At 45.4% G+C, this 25404-nt stretch overlaps 1 protein-coding gene across 1 annotated transcript in view; it reads right to left on the bottom strand.

Moving 5' to 3' along the window:
- LOC105836011 overlaps positions 1-25404 on the bottom strand; it is a 49907-nt gene that overhangs the window by 10167 nt on the left and 14336 nt on the right. The window lies entirely within an intron of this gene.

Genomic DNA, 25404 nt, shown 5'->3' on the forward strand with positions numbered 1-25404 from the left:
TTACACGCAATTTGCTAAAAATCTACTTTGAAGTCTCGGAAGCGTACAGCAAATGCTTCTCGCGAGAAAGGTTCATATTTCTCGCAGAATATGGCGATGCATACCATCGTTTTCGTGCAGCAAGTTCCAGGACTATCCGTGAAACATTCGCGAGATGCCGACACCTCCGGTGGAGGGTCTGGAGTAAGGGGTGAGGGAAAGCGAGAGGGGACTACAGAAGAGACCAGCGTCCCTACGGCTTGTCGGTAGCCAGGTCAGGAAAGGGAGAAAAAGAAAAGACGCGGACTCGCCCTCATAAGCACCCAACGTCAGATAGGCAGGCGCCCATGGTGTCGAAGCATCGCGCAAGTGTACGTACCGGCCCTTTGTGTACAGGATGCCTCAGAAATAAATTACCGCGATTCTTAGTGAAAATTTAAACCATATCTGTTTTCCCTCTCGACATCGATGTCTGAACGATTCAATTTGATATCACGTTCAAGTAAAATTTATACAAAGTTAAGAGAGAAGAGAGATCTCACCGGCAAGTCGATCGTCATTGACATCTTCGGCATCGAGGCGATCGCTGCGGTTTCGCTTGGCTTGGCATTCTCTATCCGAGTCTCAAACACCCTGTACATCTACGCGTGCGAGTATGCGGCTTAGCCTAGCGGCCGTATGCACACAAACACACATACACACGCGTCGCCGCATTATGTAGCGGCGGGTTCGCCGATGAGGATACTCGGGGGAGGACGGAGGAGCGAAAGGTCGGCGGATGAGCGGAGGAAGAAGAGAAGGTGCAGAGAGAGAGAAGAGGTAGCGGACAGTCCCTATATAACCGGTTCTTACCGCGAGCACTCTCGCACACGCCAATACGCGCTCCGTAAGTCGAGATGTACGCAACAGCGACACGTCTCTACCCTATTCCGCGACGTCGACCTATTTCGCATTCGCGAATCGCGGCGGAAACTGCGCTGTCATTCAATAAAATTGTGAGTCGACGAAGAAACGCGACGGCCACAACAATAAAATTTCACGCTCTCCATCAGCACACTTATATATTTCACATGTACCATATTAATATATTCATCTATTCCTCTGTAGATCTACGCGAACGCTTATCGTTGATTATTATCTATTTCTAGCCGTTCCTCCGGGAAATTTTATATTTATATAATATTAGCGTACGCGAAGACGTGCCTCGTCTCCGTTGCTGCGGCGGTCTGTGATTTCGTCGAACGGTACTGCATATTTCACCGCGCGTTGCCGGACGTAGGGCGTCTTGCCGTTTTTCACTTATACGGGAGAGCCTCCCCGAACCCTCCGTTCGCCATTTACGCCGTTTATAGACGCACGCACTGTCGGACGGCGTCGTACTTTTTGTCGGGCGCGCAGCATCACGAGCGCGACGTGGAGCTTTACACGGGTATAACCGTATTTATTCTCTGGGTCTTTCTTATGCGCATTTGCCTTCGCGCTGGTAGCGCGCGAGTTCTTACGTTGTGTTTAGAGTTTATCCGAGGGGCCGGTAACACGTACATGCACACACTGCACGCACGATGAAGCGTACGGATATTTTTGTTGCTTATTCTCATGCTATCTCACGTGCGCTTCCGCGGTTGGATCGCGCGCAGTCGGCCACGGATGATATGAGCCGCAAATCGTACTTATCTTTTTCCCCCCCCGCACGTGTATTTAAGGTTTTGTTATGAAGCTTAATTCGCTTCCTCAATATCAAAACGTTAAAAATATACACTTATTATTTTTGGAGAGAGAAATATAGGAAGGATAATTTATAAAATGTCATGTTTTTGAAAATAAATTTAAATGAAATTTTCAAGTAATTCTATTCGTGCTTTTGTTGAATTTATTTCGCTCTGCATTTCAATTTAATATTATTTTCCTGATATTTTTTTCCACAAAAATATAAACACACAGTTTCTAACAATTTCGGATTTATTCCCTTTTGTTCCCAGCTACTAATTTATATAATGAAATAAACATCTTTTTTCTGTATGTACATTTCAAATTTATAAAACTTAATTCGCCTTTTCAAAATTAAAATTGTATGATATTATCTTACTGTTGTTACTACAGTATAAAATAGAAGTCGTGAAACGCTATTCTTTTGATAAGATTTAAATGACAGTTTTTAATCATCTTTAAAATCCAGTTTGATTAATTCCATGTTTCATCGTATTTATTTCCCCGATTATAGAAATACAGACGTAACAAAACCGATAATTTTGGACTAAGCCCTTCCGTTCTCAGCTCACGGGATTATGATGAAGCGAGTCGACCGCAAATTTGTCAAACGATACGATCCACAAATTTGATATAAAGCTCCGCACGAGAGGAACGAGACGCTTCTCGCGCGCGGGCCACGCTTGTCACGAGAGACGACACGCCGTATACGACGACGCTGTTACAGAGGGAAATGCAGGCGTCGAATATACGCGTCCCGACGTTTCGAAGCGTTAACGGACAATCTCGTAAGTGGGCGTGTAAGGGCTCGAAAATTGGAAGGTAGGCCGGACCTCGGCCAAATTAACGTTTGGCGATAATATCCGCTCCCCCCCCCCTCCTCTCTCTTTTTTTCTCCCTCCCGGTTTCTCTTCGGACGGAGTATCCCCCGTCCGGAGTCGGTCGAGCCCAGGTACCCTAAGCGCAACAACCGTCCAAGGAGTGCGTGTGCGCGTGCATGTGCGTGCACGTGCGGGAGGCACGTGTGAGTGCGCGTGGGCGTATAGGACGTTTCGTTCGCGGCGTGGCCATTCACGAATTTATTAGAGACCGTATATGTACGTGGCAGCCTGAATTACTCGTGATAAAAACGCGCGTCGTTCTCCTTTCGCCCCGAGTTCCCCCGACTTCTCCTCCACCCCGAGAGCGAGACAAGAGCAAGAGGTTTTCAGGTCGTCGTCGTCGTCGTCGTCGGGATAATGTACGCGGAGGAGGCGATACGAGAGGAGCGAGAGAGCAGCTTTATCGCCGTTTCCGCCGAAACACGTAGTCTCAAACGTGTTTAACTTTTCGCCCTGCCCCGGAACGTTCGTTTCCTCTACGGTGTGGACTTTTTATACTCGTTCGATTATTGCCATCGTTGGGTTAGGGACCCGGGCGAGTGGCCTCGTCGCGTCTTCCTTTTAATCGCGAAAGTTCGACGATAATCCGGCCTTTTCCCGTCGGTCGTAGCTGATGACGTTGAAATTTCCTCCTTTTTTTTCCCCCTCCTCTCTCTCGAAAGCACATCCACGGCAGCAATAAAGTAAGATCGCCGCATTCGCTTCTTCTCTCCTCCATTCTCAACTTCTAGCCGGCACAAAGATTGGACTCTTCCATACGAACACGTCGGCTGGACGTGTTATTGGTAGCCCCGATGCGTGATTTAAAGGATCTCCCTCCGGGGAACGGTGTCATTTGCATATACCTACGTATTCGTAGGATTCCTTGAGTATCCTCGTATTAATGTGATACCTCGCTTCGGTTCTTAACAGTTCTTTTTCTGGCCTTAGGTAAACACTCGGCATGAATATGTATGCCACCTCGCCACCGGTGACCCAACCGAGATTCGAAACTACTACGCAACGGGCATCGAGCCCCAGCGTTTCATGGTCTCTCTACGCGATCGTCATATAGTGGATCGTCCTAACGATATATTATTGAACGCGTGTATTATTCGACCCGGCGTTGCGACACATAGGATAACGGTATGTCGGATAGTAGGGAAACGCGCGATCGCCATCTCCCTATTGATGGAGATGACTAAGTATGGGATATCGCTGGCTTCGGGTTATTTACGATTTAATGCAGGATTATTGGTTTTAGCTCTGCTCAAAGCCAGAGAGTGCCCTTTTAGAGACCGCGCTACAAAATAATAATTATATGCTAACCGGCTGTTAGTTACGCAGCTTAATCCTATACAGAAGAAAAGAATTTTTTTTTTTTTTTTTTTTTGAGAATATCCGTACTTTCGAAATATTGAAATAAGATTACGCGAAGAAATTAAACAATCATATTAGGTTGTCTTTAAAGATTATTATTATAATAAAATAAAAATATAACGTTACTGAAATTAAGATTATCAAATTCTTTAAAGATTTTATGTTGTTGCTTATAAATAAAACAACGATTGGGTTAAACAGAACGTGTATTAATTTTATTTTTATGCTAATTCTTTTCGTGTCCAATGTTTACAGCATTCAGACGAAAAGGCTGAAAGATAAGGCTAAACGAAATATGTAAATAAATTTCGAGAGTAATGTGAAATGTTAAAGGAATTAATTTTTAAGTCAGACGAAACTGCTACACATGATTTTTAGTACCGTATTATCGACGAAACGTCGGTCGAATACGATCGGGCGACAATCTCCCGAGTGATTTCCGTACGAGTGCAAAAGTGGATTTGGTCGTCGACACTGCGCCATAACACTCCACCTCTAACTGTCTTCATTAATTCCCACCACTGTCTAGCCAACGCCAATCAACTTACCAAGTGAAGCGACCCTGCGAGAGGGTCTTCCTAATTGGAATCGCGAAAAAGTGGGCGTGTCCCGATCCTTCACCATCGTTTCGAAACGTTCCTGTGGATTTCTGCCGGGCATTCGGCGGCGACGGCAATTTTCTGTTCCACTAATTTCAACGTCGATAACTAAAATTGCATTTCTTAAACGCTGTCGTTTTACTGTACGATATGTAATGTATTTCGTGATTGCGATACGGATTAATTTCGGGCGCAGCTATCATTCAACTGGTCCCCTCCCTCCCCCTGTGTAAAATAAAAATAAAACCAAAAAAGGATAATGCGCAAAATGAATTTTTATATACCGCTCGATGATACCGTTAATAACGAGTCAACGTCCTCGGTATTATACGCGTGCAACGAGAAAATTATATGTAGCATGCAGGCGGGTTATTTTGATCGTTCGAGTGCATCGGGGGGAGGGTTAATGCAATCGTCACGATCTTCGCCGGTCGCCGGATTCGCGCCGACAATGTTGAAACGAAAGCGCGAACAAAGCGGAGGAGCGGGTTAACCTGCAGCTTGCATCGAAAGCAAGCAACGAGAGGCGATACATTCGCCTACAAAGAGCGCCTTTCGTTCGGCGATCCTTGACCCTCGCGTGTCGTCAAATTGAAAGAGAGGAGATCCCGCGAGAGGCGAGATGATCCGCGAAGCGTGCGCGCGATTCTCGAAGCGTCGCGGGTCCGCGCGACTCAGGCCCGACGGACGGACAGCGGGACAAAGGCTCATCTCTCTCAGTGAGAAACCTCGGTGAGAAAAGCCGAACCCACGTGCATCGTGCATAGGAGAGAGAAAGAGAGACGCGAAGAGGAAGAGAAAATACAGAAAGACTGGGGAAAGAAAATAAGAGGAGGCGATACAGGGACGGGGGCTCGGCGAATATTTCATTACATGCTTACATTAGCACTATTATTCTTTTATACGCCCCGGCAGCAGTTTTCTTAAGTAGGTTGATTTACATTAAGTACACTTAACAGGAGAAAAACGGTTTGATTGTGTCAACAAGACACGTATGATCAAGCGCGTTTTGATGAAACCAAAACAGAATTTCTCGAGACTTCTCTTTAGAACTAGAACGTTTGATAGGCTTTACTATAATCTGGACGTGACTGTAATCTACCAGATTTACAATTAATACAACAAGACTCTTTTTTTCAGATATAGGTTTACATTAAATGACAATTCATGATGTTTGCTTCGAAACTTTCGGGAACGATAAGGCGCTTTTGCGTCGCCTTCTTATTCTTTCTCGCCACCTCTCAATTAGTTTAATAAATGTCTCTCTCTCTCTTTCTCTCTCGCTCTCTGAACACGATTATTCTCCGCGGGGTCGTTTGACGGAGCTGTAAACTTGGAACTCGTGAGAGTCTCGTTGCTTTACATACGGATGCGCCCCTGCGAAGGGCAAGGAGAAGACGGAGAGACACAGATGAAACGGACGCTCGTCGTGCACCGACCGTAAGTCGGGGATATTCTGGCAGGAATATCAAAGCCGGGACCGCGTCAAAGAGCGCGAAGAGAAGAAAAGAAAGAAGGCAGGAAGGGAGAAAGAAAGGGGGAAAGGGAGGGTAGGAGCGAACGCAAAAAGGACACCGTAGACGGAGCGTGGACGTTACGGCTTCGGGACCACCGCTTGACTCTTTCATTCATCATGTTCATTCCTCAAACGGGCATTGTGCCCGTGCAGTGTGATGTACGCTTCTCTCTCTCCGCTCTTCCCTCTCGCGCGACGCGTATGCACGCACCGAGTCGTAATATTCGCGGGACCGCAAATCGTAAACGGAGATATAAATTTAGTTCGCGCACTCACGTCGACACACAAATTTATCGTCCCCAATGTCGTTTTATTCCACGAGAGTCGAGATTAAGTCGAGGACTAACGTAATAATTTAGCCGGCCGTTCCAAGTGACATTTACCTACCTAGTTCACGGACAGCGAGAATCGTCAAGTATGATCCGCGATCGGGGGGGGAAGTCGCAGGTGAACCGGTAAAAAATTACTCAGTCGTCGTCGACAAAGGGAAAGGCAGGGGAGCACGAGGGAGCGTTAATTTTCCGCGTGAAATCCGAATACGGCGGCGTGGGTATGCAGCAGCAACGCGTCCGGGGCGCGGAATCGTTAAGGTCTGTTTCTCGGAAGGCGCGCGTATCAGGAGGGGCACGTTCGCACCTGCCTCATGGGCCTCGACCGACAGTTGCACCGTGCACGGCGTCACGCGCGCGACCGTGATTGGCTCCCCTCGGAAGGGCTCGGGGGTGATGATTTTATTTCCGCTCGATACACGCCAGGGCCCTTTGTCACATCCCTCTCCGACAGTTGCATTCGCGTTGCACTTTCCAATTTCCGTCGGCGTCGATCGCGCGAGGTAGATGGATTTGTCGCGCGCGCGCGCACTTTCCGCGCGTTATCGATTCTCTCCGCGCGACATCCAGACATCTCGCTGGCACGCGCGTCATCTCTTTCATCGAAAAATTACCTTATTCAATCGTGAAATGATGGAACAGATCGCACCGGCGTTTCTCCCAATTTATTGAAAAAAAAAAGGTCAAACTTTTCAAAAAATTGAAAATTAGTTTGGATCAGTCAATTTACGACAAGTTTGCGAAAATTTGGTTCCCACTGATGGACGTGTTTAACGTTGAATCAAGTTATTTGATTTTCAATCTGAAGTAACATCCGTGCATACATAAGAGACGGCTAAAAAAAAAAAAAAACTCTCTCGGACTGGTTCTCCTAAAAAGCATCTACGGTAGCGCTTGAAAAGGCGGATTTACGCGGACCCCTCAATTCTTGTGCACTTCTCTCGCATGCGTTCATTCCTCAAGTGCCGCGCGGAGATCTCTCTCACGGCAATATCTCATGTTTCGCACGCATGTATATACCGTGCTACCCCGCGAGGAGATGTAATAATTGGTCGTTAGCGCCTACACACCTATCATTTGCAACTGCAGCGTGCGGTAAGATTCGTGCACGCGGCCGACATTCAAAAACGTTGCTGCGGCGTCGGCGATGTAAACGTGACTCTATAACAACTTCCTGGACGACGTCGATGCGGCGAAGCCCAAACGGCCCGTTTAATGCACGACATTATGGTGTTACGTAAATGCGTCTCGCGTGCTGCTTGCGTGCGGGTGACTCGTCGTCGTCGTTGCCGTCGTCGGCGGCGTCTTTTGGACGTCTCTCTCCATTAAGACGACTCGCGACGTTATTATTAGTTAACTTCAAATATTTATCGTATTCTTCCTCCGCGGCGCACGGTCTCTGTCGCCTGTCGCCCGACGGATTCGTCTCGCGCGGGCTATTCTCGTATTCGGGCTAAGTACGGACTTACGGAGAACCGGGAGAGAACGGTTAGCCGAATTCATCCGATGTGAGAATTAATTTCGTTCTTCAATTATTTAATCAATTATTTTAAAGATAGCTTGCAAGAATAGTTTACATTGGTAGAAATAGTTATGTGCCTAATTAAACACGAGATATAGATTCGCACGATAAAATAGCGATTTTTAAAATAATTTTATGGGTTAATATCGAAATCGTCTTTAATCGTGCGATTTAAAATTTTATGCAGAGATTCGTAAATAAAAGATTATGCAGATTCGTAAATAAAATGGCATCCTCTGGCGTAGAGAGCAAAAGAGCAAGCAGAGGAAAAATGTTCCATGATACTGCGAAACCGGCAAATTTCCGAGAAAATTAGTAAACGTAATCTTTATTTCTCTTAATGTTAATTAAATTCTTTCTAGATAATAATCAATTTCGCCAATTTAAGGGTAAACTGGCGAAATCGATTATTATCTAGAAACGCGTATTCGTGTAGAAAAAGAAAGCAAAAGGTAAATGGAAACGAGTGCGGAAACGGAATTTGAGCGCATTTCCTTCGTCCGGGAAAAAAACAGCTAGTTGCGTCATTCGCGTCTCGCGCATTCGTTACGCCGATCTCTCGCGTCTTTTTGCCGCAGCTGGCAATCACCGTCCGAGCATTTTGCTGGAAAAAGAAAGTCGGGGAAAGAAACGCTGTTTCCCCCGAGTGGCTAGTGTAACGCAGCCTCTGGGCGCAGGGAAATGTTAGTTAACGAGACGTCGGGTGATTTTAATCCTTCCTTCCCTACTGGGATAAAACTCCGTTCGCGCGTCGTCGAGTTTCAACTCTGCGAGTAAAATACCGGCAAGCGACCAATAATTTGTCGAATTCCATGTCGTGGTTGGTCCATCGTCGACAGCATATTTCGCTCGATCGTCGTGCCACGCGATTCGCACGCTAAACGGATTAACGAGACTGACGACAGTTCTTACGTCACGAGGTGGAGAAGCTGCCAGACTTCGTTTGCGCGAGGACCGACAAAGACACTACTTCGCGTGAGTCGTGTATTTAATATAAAAAGATGATTCATGCGGGAAGTGGCATTCAAGTGCATTCGAATGAATCACTGGCCACCGGTCGCTTGAAAACTATAACACGCCTTTGACAGAAATACTGCTGGCACAACGCAATGAAACGCCGACGCTCGATAAGACTGCAGTTCCCGAAGAGATACGAAATTTATTCAGCGAGAGATCCGCTTTCGCAATGAACGTAATTTCCCAAGTTGTCAGTGTGAGAAAGTCGCCGTCAGAGTTCTATTATTCAAGCTTCTTGTCTCGGGTTTCTTAAGCGACAGCATTTTAGGTTTCTTATTAATAATTAATATTTTATAATTGACGGTAAAATCTTAGACATTAAGAATGCTATATCATTATTCACGTTCACAGGAAACAATTAAATTTACGAAATCTTGTCATAAAGATTTACGAATAAAAATCTTGTAAAGATAAAAAACAAGTAACTATGTTGCTCCTTGAATTTACATCGCAAATTAATTTCTACTAATGCCTTTCCCGTATCACCATTCCCATTTTCTTCCCGTCGTTTCTTTTATCCATAATGAATGTAATCCGTTTTACGAGTATCACTCAGGGATCGCCGTCTCTTTTCCGTCGTTGCATCTCTTATCTATCGCGCATTATCCGTATCTTCTTGTCGTCAACTCGCACAGCGCGATGTTTCCGAGGGGAATGTGCGACATAAAAACTCTCCGTCTTCTCGTCTCGAGAAAGATCTCTCTCAATCAATCTCGAGAGTCGGAGAACTCTCGCCGATAATAAGAATCGCGGAGTAACATTCCGACGTTTGCGAACGTCGCCACGTAATTTCGCGCAAAAAAGGTTACGCTACGCGGAAATTTTTACGCAAGAAGAAAGCAAAGAAACAAATGAAACAAACGAGAAAGAGTTCGGGCGTTTCGTATTTGAACGAGGTTATTTTTATCATACGACTGTCTTTTGTTGATCGTTAAATCATTCGTGTTTCCCCGAGTTTACGATCCGCGCGCGGATCCATTTTGCTACAACGATGTGGCAAAGAGCCGGCTGCAAAATGCGGCGAACGAGTCCGACTTTGACATTACCCTCGTGTAACTTTTATTGGAGGATTTTCTGGCCCGCGCCTATAGCCAAAGTTCATCGATCCACGCGCGCCACGACGCCGGGCGTCCTATTAAAAGCCGCCTCCGCCGCCTTCGTCGCGCGAGGCGCGGGGCGGAGGCAGTAAAGTGGCCGGACGGACGGGGTGTCGGTGTCGGACGAAGAAAGGGAGAAGAGAGAGAATAGAGAGAGAGAGAGAGAGAGAGAGAGAGAGAGAGAGAGAGAGAGAGAGAGAGAGAGAGAGATCAGAGGACCGACGTCGAAAGAAATAGTTCTCTTCGGCGAGAAACGCACAAGAGAGCTGGGCGCCGCACGTGTTTTCGATGCTCGTGCGCGTCGTCTACGCGGTCTACAGCGGCGCGCTCCGTCGATTTATCAAATGCGACGTCGAAAGGCGCGACAAGCCGCCGCTTTCACCCTTTGCGTTCACGCCGCGGCTCAACAGGTGATAACACGAGCGAGACACGATGCCGCTTCTGTCGGGATCTGGCACTTAATTAGCTATGTCTATTGATCTTCTGTATTTCAGAAATGCAGAAAAACGAATCTGGCTTAGGTATAATGCAATACAACATGGGAAGAGATGCGTAAAAAACAGCGCACATGACATTCAATATTTTCTTTTTATTTAGTGATATATAATGAAACATCCTCCTTACTAAATTTGAAGTTTAATTTTTTTTTTGCAGAAAATGGAAGAAACAAATGAGATGAGATTAAAGTGATCTGACAAATTATGTTTCAGAATTGCACAGAAATACAAACTTATATTTCCACGTCAATTTGTGTAACATAAATGTTTCCTTAATTTTCGAGAATTCGTACGTTGTAGACAGTGCAATCCGCTAAAAGAATTCCAAGATTGTACTCTCGATATTTGACACTACAAACGAATTGTTCAATTTATAGCGTTGCAGCCTATACTTTTCGCAAGTTGATCTATGAGAATTAATAGCCGGAAACTTTATGTATCGTCGATTTATTGCAGTTGGAAACGCCACGTTGCGTTAAACATTTGTTCGAGTTTATAACAGCTATTATTTTTATGTTCGTGCGCGCTGGAACGGTCATCAATCATCGATACATTTTGTAGACACGAAAAGCAAAAGAGTGATACCTATACTTTCAAAGTTTAAAACGTTTAGATTAATGCGGTTCAATGAATTCATAGGGAGAATTGGAAGCCGGATTTTATATTACTATAAATTATTCCACGATGATCGCCGAGTGGCCATTGCCTCTACAGAGTAACAAGAATTATTGATTAACGGGCATTGATTGTGTTCCTCCGCGCATAAATTTGTATTTTTCTTTATTTTTAAGTAGCCCAGTACGATGCCTCGGCCACATTAAAAGTGATTTAATTGCACGTTTCCTAATTTCAAGCTATTCAGCTTTGTACCGCCGTGAGAGCAACGAGGAACCGAGCGAGCCACGATGACATTTGACGACGGTTTAATTTTACGATCGTTGAGTTTATGAGGCTCTCGAAAGTCGATTAGAAGAAATCACTCTTGGGCGGAGTCGCCGCGCTGTGCCGTGGCCTTAGTCTCCGAATTTAGGAAGAAAGCGCAGAACTCGCGACGACCTTGGCGCGTTACGACTTCCTCCGGGTTTATGGCTGATACCGGGGTCCGAGTACGAGGAAAGTCGAGAGGTTTACGATTGTGGGAATACTTGTTCCTTATGGTACATTAAGAACAAAAAAATGGTTACGCTCGAATAAAATTCGACCGGAATTCAGGACTGGAAGGTAATACCGGATTATCTTATCGAATACAATTACAAAGGATGCATATATATATATATATATATATATATTGAAAAACAAATATATATATATATAGATTTTGTTTTTCAATAACGAAGTAGCTTTCTTATCATATCGACTACTTAAATATAAAGAGAATCAAGAATTTATATTTTATATGAGTAAGAGGATATATGCTCGATATGTATAAATAAATAAGAAATACTTTTAGAGACGCATATTAAATATTTTAAGTTTCTAAATAAATCTGAATAAAACTTATTCGTTAGATACGGTTTTCTTTTTTTTTAAAACATGTTTTCATCATCGTAGAATCATTTTATATTTAAAATTATCAAATTTTAAAATTACATAAATAATGTCATATCTCGTTTATAAGATTTATCATATGCCACAATTATCACAACTAATGTACGAAATTAAGCTACAGAACTTCAAGAAAAGAATAGAATCTCATTTTATATCTTTCTATCTTGTCAACTGCGACCATACGCGTAAAATTATATACGTTAAAAATACAATCATAAAATTTACGATAAGAAAAAAAACGTCAATGCCAAGTTGATCGAACAATCTGCAGATAGAAGTAGGTACTTGCAACATCCCAAGGAAAGGTCGTAAGAGAGAAGAAAAAAATACCGTCATTGTTAGGAGAGCTACGAGTACACCCCGATAAAATCCACGATGTCGGATCGTAGCTTCCCGTTTCGTTTCTTATCCCGTTTGGTACGCGCAGGATTAATGTCCCGAGAGCGCAGGATGCCCGTTCCGACGCCGCGTGCATCAATTGCGATGTCCAGCTATATCCCTTCCCCCTTCCCCGCGTACAGATAGCGCGGTATCGAGCGGTAGGGGGGGGGGGCAACCGCGATGTCTTCCGGGGCGATATGACCAGCCACGACCGCCACCGTCGCCGCCGATTTCTCCTTCGACGACTTCGGAGATCCGCATTGAGACATTTCTGTCCGGGCGATACGGGCGGGATAACCCGCCGCGTCACCAGGTCTTGGGGGCCCGGGGTCGGGCGGACTCCGTCGTCGTGCTGATATCCCCGCGATAGCTCCATTGTTCGTGGACATCGGATCGTGTGCCAGGTACAGGTACGCGCGCTCGCTCGGCGCGGCCGGCTCGTCGCCGTCGCGACAGTTCGGGGTCACTTCCTAGTGCCGGAACGTTTCACACCAGCGTGACACATCGGCGCGGCCGTGCAGTCACGAATTCGCGTGACCGCGCCGCGGAAAATCACCGGTCGCGGCGCGCCGCCTCCCGACAACGGGGACGACGAGATGCATCTCCGTCCCGATCGGTGAGAAATCTTGGGGCTTTCTCGCCGTTTTACGTGTAGGCATGCACGTGAGTGCCACGCCTGCGTGTAAAATTCCCGGCCCAACTAGGACAAGCCGAAAAAGAATGTACATTCTAATCTCGACTTTAATCTATGTATTCTACGAGACGATGTAATCTACGGTTCTCATGGTTTGGATATGTAATCATATAATTAAAAATTAAGATGCGCATTTCTGTATTTGTTTTAGATTTGTTTTATATGTAAATTATGTGTCTTCGTTATTATTATTATATTATTTTCTTGTAAATGATTTTAAAACTAGGGAAATATTAAATAATTATATTAAATAATAAAAGTTTTTAATATCTTTATGTGCAAATTTTGTAAAATTTTTCGAAAAATGTTTTTTAATTGTATTACGACCAAAATAAAATATATTTATTTTTCTAATGCTTTCAATTTACTTTAACGAGTAGATTAATAATACCTGCATAAATTCATACGTAACAAGACTATCAAAAAATATATCGCGAGATAGCTATTGATTCCTTTTCCAATGTTAGGAGTACAGCTAGCTAGGAAGTTTACACAACTATCGCTTTCTTGGAAAATTCGTTAACTTGTGAGTTACTTGCGAATGTTTAAATCGATTATCGCGATAGCTATTTATAGACACTGAATGCTTGTTCTTTGATAGACATCACATCTGCTAAAAATATCTTGTTACTTATCGATTACCATTCTCTCTTTTCGTTTTTATCCGCAATGTAAATTTATTTGACTAGAGATTTTCGTGTATACACACGCTTTAGTTTGGAAATTAAAAGAAAATCTAAATGTTTTCCTTAGATATCTATTCTCGATGAACGATTCTTATTGCTGCGCGTCGCACGATAAAGTAACGTAAGAGTTTATAATAGTAGTAATATATAAGTATGCATATAATTGCTAACAACTACGGAAAATAATCGTGTAAAAATCAAGCGATTAAACGTAACAAATTAAGCGCTACTCTTTAAATTAATGAGCATAAACCAAGTATAATTACCAAGTATAATCGGACTCTTTCGCATAATCCGTAGTAATTATGGTAATCACCTTTCTCGTCAATCGCCACGCTATTGCATACATTACACTACTGAATTTCCGTATGTAATAACTGCACTTTTTTCTTCTTTTTTTTTCACGCGACCATAAAGACGGTTCGCACAGCCTTTAATACGATAGCCTTATTGTTGGTACATGTGAACGGGAAGTCGTTGTTTTCTTTTATTTTCGACAGGTAACTTTCAAATGCGCAACGGACAAAACTTTTTTGCCACATTCCGTCCGTGTGTGTATGTCAACATTTCGATGATTCCTTCGAGGAGTCCTCGCGCATAAATCACGCCTTCGTTCGTACCTGCCATAATCTTCAGCGTCGCCAGCACTTGTTCTAAGGAAATAGACTCGTCATCCCTTTACGACATGCTAAGGAGCAAGGTAAACATCGGGACCATCGTCCTCGTTGACGTTGAGCCGGCCCGAAGTCTTACTTCCCTCGACTTTTTACCTCGGTCCCGGTTTCCGCACGTGACTTTCAACGTGCCCGAGTCCGTTCTTCAGCAGACGGAAAGAGAAGGACAGAGAGACGAGGTACCGCCCTCTTGGGACTTCGGTCGCCACCACGTGCGGTACCCTTGAGAATAAAGGACCCCGGGTCCTAAATCCGGGTCCCATAATCTACGCGGTGGGGTACGGTCCTATATTTATGCGATGGAGGCAAGTGGTTGTGCCAATACGAGGCCAGCAAGTGGTACGGAAATTAACCTTGAGGAACCTTCCCCTCCGGCTCGTTCTCCCTGGTTACACCCCTTTTTTCCTCGCGAGTATCTCGGTCGTCCTTGTTGGTCCGAAAGGTGAATAAGCGGGCCCCGGTCTGCGCGAACCCAGGGCGGGGTAGCTACGGTATAAATCTCGATGCCCTAGACAAATGGTGAGGGAGAGGAAGGGTGGTGGGAGGGGGGGGGGTCCTAACGGTGCTTGCTTGGAGTCCTACGTGAGCATACCACGAGGCCCCTCTTTGTTCTTCGAAGGACAACGCGCCGGGCGGTATTTGGCTTGTTTGCTTCGCAATTCTTAGATACTCGCGCCGATGCAGTTTTCATGAGGCGGTTCCGCTCGCGTACAAGGTCGCACTACCGCACGGAGTGTTCGTGTTAAGTCCGAGCTGAAGAATGAGTTCGCAAGCGAGAAGCTGCAAGAATAATCACCGAGAGCCGGAGATACGATCTCACTTCTTCCAAAGTGGTACGGATCGATGGCGATGAAAATACAATTTAGATTAATAATCATTGCGAATAAGTCTGGACGATGTAAAGTGGTCAATGAAAAAATTGATAACAAAGAGAATAGAAATTTAAAAAACAACGCAAAAATAAGTCTAGTTTACATAATAGTTTTTGCCATTTCTGCATAACAATGCGTTTTAATATAAGAATTATTACTTATACTTTAATATAATTAAAATTAATTTAATAAATTATTTGTATAAATCTTTAAATATATCTCAAAGCTAATTTGCTTTTAAAATTTCATGATTTAAAAACAAATTTTTCTCTTCCACGAGATCTTCTACGACTTCAGTAGCCAACAAAAATCATGGAACTTCGCTCGGAACAGAGGAGGAGCCGATCGGACATAAATCCTAATATCCTAGACTTAGATGAATAGGTTTTAACGGCGCGTACGGTCTCCACGCGTTCGCACAAGGCCATGCGCTCGCCTTTGTTCGACGAGGACAAACGTACAGAACGTCAGTCATTTTCGATTTTCAAGGTTCAGCCGTGTAGAAAGACTCGCGTATACCTGGCCCTCTCCCCGAGGATTTCCAGGCCGGCTGCCAGGTATCTCAGATTATGTTCGCGTCTTTCTTTCGAAGACTTTCCCTCCGCGCATCCTCCGTGCCCATCCTTTCGGCGGATCGTCGAGTTTTCAGCAAATAATGGGCCACTTGATTGTGGGTATCTTAAGTAAGGATGCGAGGGACATCTTCTCGTCATGGTACACGCTTCACTCGTATCATTCCACCGTAGGTAGGGGAACACGAAATCTATTGTCGGGACTCGACGCATCGCATCACGGGGAAAAGAAATATTGCGGCTAGAAGTGGCTCTCATTGTTTGCCCAGCATTGTCACGGGGGTTAATATTGAAGTGGTTTGTTGCCGGAATTTTTCGGGATCGCGCGGTTTAACAACAGATGTTCGTTGATGGGCGGAACCGTTCGCCCCCGTGACGATACATTCCACACAAACAGCGAAACCGAGTGCTCGAGATTACCGTTTTTTTTTTTTGTTGCAGCTCTACAATCAAACCGTTAGTCACACATGAAGCATCCAGAAAAATTTTAGCAATTTTCTGTATGTTTAAAGAAAAAAGAGAGAAATAACTTTTCCTATACAACAATTAGGTCCAATTTTTAGAGGAAACCTTTTTATAATCTTAGCTGCTTTTCCTTGAGTTAAGAAAATTTGTTATAATTCTTTGTATTCCTTTCCTCAAAATATAACATTGTTTTAGCGCAAAAGATTGTTTAAAACATTTAGATTTAAAGTCGCCGTTGATGATTACGCAATACTTTTTTTAATCGTATAAATATTTATAGACGGAGCTCCGAGAACTCGCTCGTGTCGGTTCTGCACGACGAACTGCATCATCAATCACGAGGATCTCCGTCGATCGCGCAAGGTGCAATTATGGATATCCAGAAACGGGTGGCGGCCTCCGAAATACAAAGAATCCATTTCACCCTTCCTCGCGCGTCTCGCGCGCGCATCTTTCTTCTCGGGCCGGTCGCCCCCTTTCTCCCGTGTCTCTCTTCCCCCTTCGTTCGCCCGCGAGAATCGACCTATACGGCTGTTCCTTCGGAAACCATATATTTTTCGTTTCACAGTTCGCGGCGCCGTTGAATGCCCTGCCTCCATTCAGACGAGGGTGCATCTCCGTAGCAGCCGCCAGGTATAAATTCTGGCGTTGGCTACGCGCGCTTTGATGGGGTGGGTGGGAAGGTAGGGCAGGGAGAAAAGAGGAGGAGAAAGATCGGTCCCATGGTAATCGATTACCTCCCCCGTATCCCCAGAATCCCATATAGTGACCGGCCCCATGGCCCGAAGATTGAACCTTCGATAACCGGTGTGCTCTTCTCCTCTCTCGTTCTCCTCTCTTTTCCATCTCTTCTCCGTCGCTTTCTTCTCTTCCTTCTTGTCCCTCATCTCCTCTCTTGCTCGACCAACGCTCTCCCTCTCCCGAGTCGGCCGGCGATCTCGTCTATTTTCTTGCGTCGCGCGACGAAGGATATAATTCCCGAGCCTCGGAAACGTTGTGCTAATTAAGCACGCGTTGCTTCGGCACCTACTTATGTATGAGAGCATCTCCTCCTGCGCCGCGATCTTCCGACGATTACGTAGGGTATAAAACAGGATACTTAGTGCACGATGTGCCTTGAAATAGCGAACGAGGAAGCAAAAGGAAAATATAGCGTAATAATTTCGTGTGAAATATGTACAATAATTAATGTCGCGCTGTTAGTCAAATCGTGATTGGAGTCTTGGACCACATCGTTTGTGATTTTGAGTGAATTCTATGGCATGAATTTATGCTAATTAAGTCACAAATGGCCTTTCCGCTGTATCGAGACGCTGTACGAGGGGATGCAAGCGTTGCAGGACGGGTCCTTCGAGGCGCCATTAAAACGCGCCGTTAATTACACGCCACATCGAAATGCGTACTATGCGCGCACTATGTAAACGTGCATGATGCGCAAGCAAGATATAATTGAGTCGGGCGCGTCTTTGGCCACGTACGCGTCCGTGTACGCACGTACCTACACTCGCACGCACCTGCGATCAGACGGTACGCGTAACTTGATATTCCTAGTTCTAATTATAATTCCGCGCGCACAAAACAGCTAATTGAAAGGGCGATGCCATTGACGTCGCTTGGCGAATTTCGCATTTCGCCTTCGCGCAACCGAGTTATCATTTGTTTGTATCTGTATTTTTATAGAGCATTTACTGCGAGCAAGTAAGTAAATGCATCATCGTTTGACGTGAAGCCGACGGCGGCAATTAGATTTGATCCTCCCTTATCGTTCCCCCGTGGGAAGAACTCGTGATAAAGTGATAGAAAATATAGCTATCGTAAGCCGCGCGTAACTTGATACTAGATCGACATCTCTTTTATCTGCCGGCTTATGTTTCCAAATTCCAACGGCCGAGTACTTCAACCAAAATAATTTAATAATTCACGATGTTGACAAGGAAAGATGACTCAATTTGACTTATTGAACTCGAATCTCGCGCTTCTACGATTAAAAAAAAAAAAAAAAAAAACAAAAAAAAATTAAAAATTCTTATATAGCTTGACGTAAGATGTGTGACAAAAATAGCTTTTGTAAAATGTTAAATTATTTATATTCATGTCCATTTTGGAACTACTTTTATCAACAGATTATTCTCGGAAAGAAGGGTCCGTCTCCTTCGTAGTACGCGATAAGGTTGGGCCAGGAAAACGGAGTGATATTCTTATCGCATGGAAATTGATACTTGCACAACAGTTAAGAAATATATTCGCAATTTATATACAGAGAATATTATTTGTTAAATGTGTTACAGTACTCGATATCACATAATTACTGAAAACTGCATTGTGACGATAATAATAAAATACACGTGTGCACAAATTTAGTAAATCTTAAGCTGTTTAAAAAAAATCACGTAGATTAAAAGCTTATTAATAATATAAATCATAGAAAATCCAGTAAACTAAAATTATAATATATAAATAATACAGAAAGAAAATATAAATAAAATATACGAAATATGGGTAAACCGAGGTTGTGAGTGAGCACAAGCGTGAGACACGAGAAATAAATTCTCTTTTAAGACTTACAGGGCACGCGATATAAAATCTACGACTGCTGCCGGTACACGAACGAAGAAGCGGTCGTCTCTTTCGGGATCATGTTACAAAATACCTATCACAGTCGTGTTTTTCGGTCGGCCGATATTTATGGCAAGCTGAAATCGTGGAATCGGAGATAGGGCTGGAGAAAGAAAGAGAGAAAGAGACGATCAAGACGGACGTATCTCGTTCGGAAGGCGCAGTCATATGCCGGGTACAATCACAGCGCATAACGCGAGGACTGGATACGGCTGGGTGCATAGCGGGGTGCAGCTGCCTCTTCTTCTGCGGCCGCGTTAGCCGCATCTGCCGATCTTCCTTCCCACCCCGTGCGTCGTACGTCCGTCGTCCACCATCTCATCGGTCTCTCCCTGGTCATCCTCGTTTCGGGCCCGCGGCGCATTACGCGGCACATTTTCTCCGAGAGTTGCATCCTCTCGTAGGATCGCGCGGGGCACCGAAAAGACCGGCTCTCCGATATCTCCTTTCCACGGGGTCCACGTTTCGGAGAACGTACGTATCCGCGCCCCAGCGTAATAACATCCCTCGCACGTATAATATCTCGGCCCGCGTGTAATATATGAAATATTTTCGTGAATATAGAGGGTGATCATACGGTACGCCAGCGTCCAAGAGTATCTCGCGCGGATATCAACGCGATCGAGAAAAAAAAAAAGTGACGAAAAATATTGCGAGGAAAGCTAAATCCATGACGACGTGTAACGGACACTGCGATGTTAAGGTACGGTTATAGCGATGTTAAGAATCATGAATATTATCTGTCGGGAAGTTTACTAATATTGATTAAAGTAGTATCGCGTAGCAAAACTGGACGGTGAACATGTATGTTGAGAGGGAAATGAAAATAAGTACACGCGATGTAATCGAATATTACGCTATTGATAGTATCGCTGCACGTTGCATCGGTGATGCAAGCCACTTTGTTATTGTGTCCCGAGGAAGAAACGAAATCAGAGCAATATGTTACGACAGAAATCATAATTGAGCGATAGCCATTAGTGGCTGACGCAAGAGGCGCGCAAGACTTATTTCACGCCTGTTGAATTTAATCGAATGTATGTTTCGCGATCAAAATCACATTCAGAACTATTTCTCCAGTCAGTTATTTCTCACAAGATAAACCTTTTCACTCTCGTTGGCTTATACGCGCCCATGTAAGAAACAAGTCGCGCTCGGTATATACATTTCTCGTGCGAGATGAATAAACAAGCAGGCAGTCGCGTGAATCATACACTTCGTATCCTGAATGCGAAAATATGGTATCTCCCCCTTTCCTCGGGTTTCTTACGTTAATCCGCCGTGTGGTGCGATAGAAACGTAGACGGAGGACCACGCGGAGTCGATCCGCAGACGTTTGTTCATCGTCTCGAGGATAGTTCATCGAGAGCAAGATGTTTGCTAGAAGACGACGAGGAAGGGAAGAGCTGCTCCCTGTTTACCTTGCGCTTAAGTACACGTTAGTACGCGTATTCCGGCGAGTTCGCGGACGAGAGACGACCGTGTACCATTCACCCGGCATTGTATCGAAGTTTAAGCTTCATTCAGCGAAACGTAAATCCCCCGGCCCCCATCGCGAGAGGTCTCGGTTTCCCATTCAAGAAACGTGAATATATGAGTCGCAGCCGCCGCGAAATACTTCAGCTGCACGAAAATCCCAGGACTGCCGGTGCAGATGTAAACACACTGGAGTCTTTGAGGCGGCTCATTCGCTTCTCTCCCCGCGTGTTCGGGATTTTATATAAAGGAATGAATAGCGCGCGCGGGGCGCACGACACACAAACGCGCCACTCCAGAATGATGCCTCGGACACAAACGCGCATCGTGATGCGAGAGATTTTCGGCTTTTCGATTGTACGCGAGGAAGAATCGCCCTCTTAACACGATGTTTCTCGCGGAAAATGTCAACGAGTTTATTTCTTAAGGAAGTTCGCTTCTCCAGAGGCTTACGAATACTTCACTTTGCAAATTAAGATGGAAAGAAGTTCTAAATACCCTGTACCACTGTCAAGTGTCTTCATTAAAACATAAATAGATCGCTGAGAAATTCGTTGTTAACAACAAATTCATTAAATCGACTAGGAAAATTATTATTTCACTTTATATCATAAAAGTATAATGTTCAGCTATATATTCACTCATTGGCTTTTGATTTAATCGCCCGTCATTATTGGTAAATTGGTGCGTAGATTCTCAAGCGATACGTGGGAGGAGATACTTATTCTGCCGCGCGGCCAGGATGCAGCGAAGGAAAAAAGGAGTGTTACGGTGAAGTTACCACCTCGGGGTAAGAACGTATCGTATTAGAGAAGCCAGCTTCGTACATTGGTTTAGAAGAAGCCAAGGATGAGCGCGGGTTGCATCGCGGTAAGAAAGAGAGAGAAAGAGGAAGAGAGAGAACGAAACGGGAAAATCGTTTCTCGCTCGATAGCGTACACATATGACGGGAAATTACCCGCCAATTCTCGATAAGTTATCGACAATTTTAGAAGAATGCCGTCGGGAAGTGACGCCGCGTCGCGCGTTCGTAGTCGAGCAAAACCGACAATTTGCCGGGCATTAAAGGCAACCGCTGCGCGCGCCGGTGTAACGTCGTCGGGCCGTTGCAGATCGAAACCGCGAGCACTTCCGGTCTCGAGATAGAGACGATACGAGATATGAATCCGAGGCATCGACGAGCTGACCGGCGGATCGTATCTCCGAGATGGCACGCCGCCCTCCCAAATTTCGTCAGCACCGAGCGTGCGCGCGCGCGAGGAAGTTATTAAGGCAACGCGCGGTGTTACATTAGGCAGATAAATGGTGAGATAGAGGAGGATTAAATTACAGCGCTATACGCGGCATTAAAACTATTCGTATACCCCGGCCCGCGTGGAAAAACGGAGAAGGGCAAATTACAGAGAGATGGCCGCGTCCTCTCCTGTAATAAGCCGACGCAGCAACGCGAGCGCGCGCGTGGCCGTTGCCGCGGCGCCGCTTACCGCCGCCGCCGTTAATCGCGTCATTCGATTAGTAGTTGATCGCCGCATAAATCCCGCCGAAAGCGTAGCGGCACGTGAAAATCACGGCTTGACGCCGCTCGTCTCTAATCTCGGATCGGATTAATCTTCGATCCAGAGGAGATACGGACGAATGTAATTTACGCCTGCCGTCACAATTTATCGTGCGTTCAAATCGCTCGAAATCGGACGAAAATTACGCGTTCGGTTATAATTTTCGCGCCCGACACTGTTTCGGTTTCGAGACAATCTGCAAATCGCGGAGAAATTTTCTGATTTCAGAGACGATTCGTGAGACGAAGTCCACGGTAGGAGAATCGAAGCAGGAAGTTGGGTAGGGGGGAGGGGGAGCCACGAAACTCGGGGACTCAATCTAAACTAACCGGGCAGGTTCTCCCAGAGGTCCGCCCGTAATTAAATATTACAAATGATCGTTGGCTGCATCTTCAGGGTTTCTCCATCCCTTGATGGCGACTGGCGACTGGCGAGAGAGGAGCGCTCCCAACACGGTAGACCATTCGCGATCGCCCCGACGGGAATAGTCCGTTCGACTCGCGCAGGAGTTTCAGAGAAACCCGTTTCAGTCACGCTCGCAAGCGGACACCTTTTTTTTAGGTGTGCTACGCATCCTAAGTCAGACTACTCCGCAACATTTTTTTCTTGAAACACGTGTTAAAAAGTGTTAAAAGATGCGCCGGATTAAAATAATAACGACGTCGTTCTAAAATCTCCAGCACGAGTCACTTAATTTCAGAAACATCGAATAAGAGTTTCTAATTATGTAATGTTATATTTTAATGTGTAACTCAAGATGTTTAAGAATAAAAAGTCTGTTTACTTTCGAAATTACTTCTACAGTGAAAAATTACACAAGCTCAATTTTCCGCCTTTCAGGAGTGACGTTTCACTCTACGTGATTTAGAGATTATCTATGCCGTGATTCACCGCGCTTATTACGCAACAATAATGTGATACAATGTCTGTAACGCTTAGGATTTTGCGAACAATTCTCTCACGCGTATCCGGACCAGATGTCTGTCGCGAGAACGGTGTAGCGAAGTGGAGAGTGGCAGCAGTCTGATTTATCTCGGGGACGAATCCGACGAACGGCAAGCAACGGCGGTGCTCTATCAGCATTAGCGGAAGTCAAACAACGCGCTGATATCGAGCCGGCTTCGTATAACGTTACGCGACGGATCGTCCAAGTAATTCGAACCTGGGGACTAAGAGTTGCCGAGGCCGACTCGGTACAGCGACTAATCACCGTGAGAAGCCCTCCTACCTCCGCGCGGAAGCGCTTAATTACCATCGGCTCTCTCCCGATAACGCGCCGGAGAACTTCGACCTCCTCGTACCTCGGGATACTCGAAAGACGGGACACGGAGGTCGGGCCCATCTAGATAGAGTCGTAGCGAGCGGCGATCCGTATCGCCGTCCGACGTGAAAGACAATTGGAAACGATTTCGTAACGGCGACTATAAACGTAAAAGCAAACTGTCGCGGCACGAAGCCGCGACGAGACACGAATCGCCGCGGAATTTCATTCTTCGCTCTCGCCGATCCTAGAGAAGAAAGTGGGAGGGGTGGGGGAAATTTTTCCGTTGAATGAAAGTATTTTCACAAATTCTCCTCACGGCGAGATGACGATCCTCCCGCAAACTTCCGCAAACGCAAGACTCTTTAGCTCGTGAAAACAACGCGGCAATTTAGCGTCGTGAGTTTCGTTGCGGAAGAAAGTCGGTAAAACGATACCACGATGGCTCTCCTCAGCAAATTATAAAGTACGCCATTTTACAGAGAATCAATGTTTATTTTTTTTTTATGCTAGAACGGACATAACTATGGTTTTCTTAGCGACGCATATGTTAGGATCATGGTATCCCGTGAAGTTACAATTTCCGAGAAACTTTTAAAAAAATGTCCAATGTCCCGATTTCTTAAAACTCGTCATTTCAAATCTGTCAGGCAGTACCCGTGTCGCTTTAACGAAGTTTTCCAGCACAGCGGGATCACCAGATTACAGCGATGAGCTCTCCTTTGTTTGGCTTGAACACCTTGAAACAGAGTGAATCATGACTGTCGATGTTGACGTTGATTTGTGACAAGTTATTATGGAAACGAGAGAGCCGGCAGAGCTTCCACGAAGTTAGTTTCCTGGTTTATTCCGTAACTGTGGCAACTACGCTGTTATTTATATGGAGCGTGGCATAGGCAATAATACCCGAGCGTCTCTCCAATTTAGCGGACAATGTAGTTCATAAAATTGTGAACAAAAAAATAACGACGACAATTGGCCGCCCGGCTTCCTGCGACATTCACGAAATTTTTCTACCCGCGTAAACAAGCTGTCCTCCCGATCCGACAAGAAACCCGATAGGATCGCTTCCCCCCGCGGTATCCCATAACGACAGGACTTTTCCTTGTTTCGGTGGTCGGTAGACCGGTGGAAAACACATGTCTCTACCGCGGCAGATACAACACAATCGATCCGGCTGCTAGGCGCGCATTCCTCATCTCTTGTCAAGTATGGGAGAATGGCTCATCCTCGTCGTCCAGGTATGATAAAGACCAAGAAGGGGAGGAGGGGGAGGAGGAGGAGGAGGAGGAGGAGGAGGAGGAGGAGGAGGAGGAGGAGGAGGGTCGTCGTTGACGACCATCGTGGAAAAGCAGGACGAGCCAGATGGGAGGACGAAGACGGGGAAGGGAGAGAGAAAAGGTGAAGGTGCAACGAGGTAGAAAGCGGCCAGTCCGGCTCCGGGATATTCTATTATGCCGGGTTATCTAGATTATGGCATTCCTGCTTCGTGGAACCCGGCAACCCGGGGTGGACGGGGTGTTGTTGCGAGACCGGGGGCCCCGGCTACGATCGCCCTTCTCGCTTTCCGCTATATCGCGGGGCCCTCGAACGCCCATTAATCCTGCACCGTCTCGAAAAGCCCGAAATTAAAAAAGGAATATGCGTAGATGTATAGGGGAAGGGGAGAGAGAGAGAGAGAGATCCCGGACACAGAGAAACGGTCTGCCGCCGCGCTCGGAACAGGTAGTGCGCGTTCCATCTATCCAGGTGCTCTCCTTCTTCCCACCCGTGTTTTGGGAGCTTCCACGATTCGCTTCGCATTAGACGAACACGCTCGAACGAGCGGTCGATTACTCGCGACGAGCGAAAACATCGTTCTGCGACTCTCTAATGTTGCGTGGCAATGGGACAAGTTACTGCAGATCATTTACACGAGTTCTAGTTTTTTTCGCTTCTTCTTTAGAAACGTATCCTTTTTCTCCGCACATTTTTTATTTACGTTATTTTCAACGCTTCATTTAACTGAAAAACTAAATCGCAGATTGCAGCAGTGATATTGGTAATGACGGACAGAAATCACAGATTTTATGGTATCTTATATTTCCTTGTCGCGACATC

Source organism: Monomorium pharaonis, chromosome 10 (genome assembly GCF_013373865.1).
Source record: "Monomorium pharaonis isolate MP-MQ-018 chromosome 10, ASM1337386v2, whole genome shotgun sequence".
NCBI classification, from domain to species: Eukaryota; Metazoa; Arthropoda; class Insecta; order Hymenoptera; family Formicidae; genus Monomorium; species Monomorium pharaonis.